At 38.6% G+C, this 5,277-nt stretch overlaps 1 non-coding gene across 1 annotated transcript; it reads left to right on the forward strand.

Moving 5' to 3' along the window:
- Positions 1-4,901: 4,901 nt before the first annotated feature.
- Positions 4,902-5,036, forward strand: LOC136121775 (small nucleolar RNA SNORA43). Its single transcript, XR_010655786.1, has one exon. It is a non-coding gene; the product is annotated as a small nucleolar RNA SNORA43 (small nucleolar RNA).
- Positions 5,037-5,277: the final 241 nt, after the last annotated feature.

A 5,277-nucleotide genomic window follows, 5' to 3' on the forward strand; every position in this document is an offset into this window, starting at 1 on the left:
GCTTTCCCCTGGCCTCTTTCCTAGTTTGGTTGTATCTGAAAAGTCTTCAAGTTTGCCACGGCTTATCCTCAGGGGAACAGAATCACCGGCGTTGACATCTGCAACAAGGCTTCAAATTTGGTTCTGAAAGTAATCTGGGCAGAATTATTTTCTGTCTTTGAGCATTAGTTTACTTATTTGAGTCTGTTCAAAAAACAAGGTTAATAGTACAGAGCTTAATTGAATGGAATTCCCAAGATGTTAAGTTAAACATCATTCATGGAAAACCGCATTTAGTTCATAAGCTCATCAGCAACACTCAACAAGGACATGAGGATGCATGTCCTACCACTAAATACTGCCTCACAAATCCAGCAAGTCCTTCCCTTTCCTAACTGGTTTTCGATTCACAAAGGGATCTGACCTTTACCCTATGGTTTCTTATTTCCTTTAAAAGTCAGAAAAAAGTTATGAAAGAGTTTACTAAAATGTCTTATAAAAGACTGTCCATGCCTCAAAAGCTGGCTCTTGCCTCTCAGCTTTTCTCTTCATCCATTTCCACTGGGATTTGAAACATTACTTTAGTTCCCAAGTCAGGGAGGACATTTCTCTTTATTTCCCACATATTCCTCTGACCGGAGCATATATTTAAAATAGCAGTAGCTTGCAAAATTGAATAAACAATTCCACAGGTGTTCCAGTGCCCACTCAGACTTATCAGGAGGTGAGGAGATGGCCTCTGAATGGCTGGGAGACTGGCACAGTGGTGCTAGAATTAACCAATGTGAGAGTTCCTCAGTGAGTTGTTTCTCAATTAAAAAAATAAAACAAAAATAGGGCCCCATAGCTACTGTGCCCTGTGTTAAGAACATTATGCATTACCTATTCCAATCTGAACGATTCCCTGGCCTCTATGAACCCTTCGTTTTTCCTCCCAGTCGCTCTGTCCCAGGAGGAATTTTGCTGTGTGACCCTAGCTGCCAGCCCAAATCTTTACTGGTCTCAGGTCCTTAGTGATTCCACTAACATCCACCCCGAAAACTTTGACACTTCCTTTTATAGTGACATAGGACAGACCATCTCTTTGTGATTGTCCCAGTGAAAATGGAATTCAGCTAGTGCGTGCGTGTGCGCGCGCGCACACACGCACACACACACGCACACACACCCCATACACATACAAATTCTTCTCTTGCTTCCAAACCCAAATGCTTTTACTTTCCTTTGATTTTCAGCATGCCTTTTTGGGAGTGAAGAGCTTCATTGTTCGAGGCAAGTTTCAGTGAATGGGTCATTTCCTGGCCTTCTCCATTGCGAACACACTCAGGATAACAATTAATGAGAGGAAGGGTTTTTATGATAGCGTCCAGCTTCCGGTTTTCAGCTCTTAGATTCTCCCTATATGCGCACGGATCCTATTACCTCTGGGAGAGCTCTTATTAATCTCAGTGTCAGAGCTGTTTCAACAAATCTACTGTAATAATGAAAAGTCATCTTATCACACTTTGCTCTCAGTAAATTTACCATTCTTTGATAAGGTTGCAAACAACTGGGAAGTAATTGATCTGTAATTAGCGTGGCAACTGCTGAAGAGAGTCTGGGCTGGGGTTTCAACATTTATCTGCCCAGCACAGCACATCCTTCTCCCCAGATGCTAAATTATTTAGCATTCCTTTCAAATACAAATGGTCTCAATGGGTTCTCCATTATTTTAAGAACTTTCTGAAGAGGAGGCTAACATTTAAATTTGTGATTATCTGTCACCAGTGCAGTGCTTAGAGGAGCTGGGAGTGGAGAGGGATCATTTTTCACACATGACTTGCCTGCTGAAGCCAGCCTGTGCTATGAATGGAGAAGGACGGGGGCTCTTTGATCTGAACCAAACTCGCGCAATTTATCTTTCAAATGCACTGAAGCTTTTGATAAATGTCAATTTGACAATTAAATTCTTCAAGGGCCACAATATATCACCATCACAGTGTCTATTTTTGAGGGTTGGTCAGCCATGACATCTTTCAGCAGACTGCAGCAAGCAGAAGTCAGAGGAGAAATGATAGCTCTCAGGCTTTGCTCTTCTACACGTGGTATTTTTGTCTCTTGCTGAGTAAAAGAGCTGTGATCTTTTCCTTCAAGACAGGGCACAGCTCTGACGGCAGAGTTTAGGGTTTGGCTTGCAACCCAAAGGGATTGTGTTTGAGATCTGTCCTCTGTCATTTCTCTGATAGTTCAGGGGAGAAATGAATGAAATTTTTCTTGTCATTTGCCCTTTCTGACAGTCTATTTGCTACATTAATATATATATATGTATAGTCTACTATATTAATATATATATGAATATATATGTATTTCTCTTCTCAAAGGTATTTTCCTTTGTGTTTTGCAAGAGACAAGACAAGGCAAGCCTGCCGTTCTCACAAGTCTCAAAGTTGGTAGGAGGGCAGAAGTAGGATCACTGAGTTAGGACTTTGGTTTTATGTAAAACCCAGTTTAATGACAAAAGTCATTGTTAAGTCAAAGAGTGTAGATCGTAGTTGCAGGTTGAAGGGAATGGAGAAAATAAACGGTAGGCATGAGGGTTTGAGGTGAGATTTCACCTTCAAGGCCATTTCAATCTTTTAGGGTACAGGAACTACAAAGTTATTTCATGCCTAAGCCTGGATCTTTCTATGCTTCTTTGAGAACTAAAATAGCTATCAGATCATGAAGAAGGACTGGTTCCTGCCTTCTCAGGGTTGATGTTCAAAAGCACTTCTCCCCTTTGCTCTTTTTGCTCCATGAAAACTCAACCCTTACTGGAAGAATAACAACTGTAATGTGACATTTTGAAATGTTTCACATGAAAGATTATCGCGAACTCCATGGTTACGAAGGAGTTTCTGAAGTGCTGACAAAGGAAGATGCTTTGGATGGAGCAGCAATGCCTCTGTGATCACCTTTTAAGCTCTTCCGTCATCACAGATAGTGCTGCCATGGCCCAGTGTGGTCCCACCACCCAGACATTTGGCACGGATATGATTCTATCTTTTGCAAAACTGACATTTCAGTATGATTGTGAAGAAGACTAAAGCTCCCTCATCAGTTGGCTGACGTGCTGAAAATACAGACATAAGATGCTGCTCTGATGTCTGCGTGGTACCTTTTCTCAAGAACTGAGGAGAATTGCTATAATCCTTACTATCTCTAAGAAAAAGTAAAAAAGAACCAACTGACTGAGTGTCTTGAGGGCATCTCACTGTTTCCAACACAGATTAATTTTTTGGATGGGCTATCATGCACTATTGTCAATCAAACCCTCCTAGAATCATAACGTGACATCAGCCCTCAGTACAGCGTACTGTACTCACTAGAGTCATGAGTGCTGAAAGTTAGCTACAAAAGAAATGGAGGTCACGTCCCTGACCTTCAAAATGTTTGCAGTCTCTAACTTTTTTGTAAGGACTGAGAATAACAATTATTCTGTAGTTGGAGCTACCAGAGGATATCTGTCATATGCTTAAGGTTATTTCATGATGGCAAAACTGGATGTAATGACAGGAAAAAAAAAGTTATTTTGGTCAACGCCATTTCAAAGTACAGTTCTAAATAGCACCAACAACTCTAGTTGAAATTTAGCAAGTGATCATTTAGCTCTTCTATGGCAGCCGTGTAATATTTAGTTCTTTGTTCTGCTGTGCCTATTATTGTAAGGTACACACATGCCCTGCAAGTAAAATTCTCTTTTTTGTTTTTCTCGTATTTTCTCCAACCGTATCTTATTGGATACACTTAATAGATCAGTAAGTAGGTAAACCTCTGCTGATGGATAAACAATTATCCATTTTCAGTACCGATATTCAGACATTCCATATATCATAATGCATTTTTTAAGAGATGGGCAACGTCCTTTGGAACGATATTGCTGATGTAATAAACTTCTAAACTTTCATTCTCTATGTAAATTGTCTACTGAAATATCACTAAATTAATCATTGACATTAAACATATGAAATCAGATTAAAAAATTAATCCATAATTGAAAATTTCATCATTTACCCCCAAATAGCGCTTGGTAAGTGTCTCATGTTATCTAACACTCTCCCCTGCATCACTGGATGAACTGCTTCCAGAACTGCCCAGATTTTGTCCTTTTCACTGACTTTTGATACATCACACACTGTAGTAGGCGGAGTCTGAGGCAGAAGCACAAATATAGGCCAAGATATCACATCTAAATATTTAAAAGTTACACATGTCTAAAAATTATAAAAGTTACACATTAAAACTAGCACTCAATAAAATATGTTTATTCTTCTACTTTGGTAAATATATGATCATAATAACAAAATTGAGTAACGTGTTAAAAAAAGTAGAGTTTTTATATGACTGAAAGTCAGCAAAATATAAAATGACAGAATTCAGTTACTTTTACACATGTCTGGATGTTTTGGTGATGTACTGCTGATGTTTGGATGGATAATAAAATAAGACATATATAATTCATAAGTTATTATATATATGTATCCCCTAAAATTCTTTTTCTTGCCTTCCTTTCAACAAAATTATATTGCTTTATTTATTTTTAAAAAATTGTATTTAGGTGAAATTCACATAACATAAAAGTTACCATTTTAAAGTGAACAATCAATGGCACTTAGTATGTTCACCATGTTGTGGAATCTAGTTCCAAAACATTTTCAGGACCCCAAACAGAAACCCCACCCCCTAAGTACTAACTCACCGTTTGTCACTCCTCCAACACCTGGCAACCATGAACAAAATTATATTGTAATGATTAAGAATTTTTTCATACATTTTTGTTCTACTGCCAAAAATCATCATGTGTTAAATGTGAAAGGTACTAGTAATCAAATATATGAAATTCAAATACATTTTTTATCAAAAACTTAAATCACTGGGTGGGAAGGAGGGGACTCTGCCCTGCAGATGCTGGACCCGCTGGCATCACGGTTGTGGCTGCCCTGCTGTACCTGTGACGTTGGGGCAGAGAGGAAGCAGCTATTTCTATGCTTTAGTGCTCAGAACAGTGGGTGCTAAGAATGGTTTGTAGCTGGACATTGCAAAAAAAGCCAAAAAAAACCCCACTTAAATCAAACATAAAAATTATTATTGGGTTGGCCAAAAAGTGCCTTCAGTTTTTAAGTAAAAATAAGAAACATTTTTCATTTTCACCAAGGACATTATTGAACAATGTATTCACTGTTTTGTTCCACTACCTTCTGCCATTTTTCAGGCAACTTCATAATTCCATCTTCCCAAAACTTTTTATCTTTTTGAGCAAAGAACTGCTCCAGGTGCCTT

Source organism: Phocoena phocoena, chromosome 3, assembly GCF_963924675.1.
Source record: "Phocoena phocoena chromosome 3, mPhoPho1.1, whole genome shotgun sequence".
Taxonomy (NCBI): domain Eukaryota; kingdom Metazoa; phylum Chordata; class Mammalia; order Artiodactyla; family Phocoenidae; genus Phocoena; species Phocoena phocoena.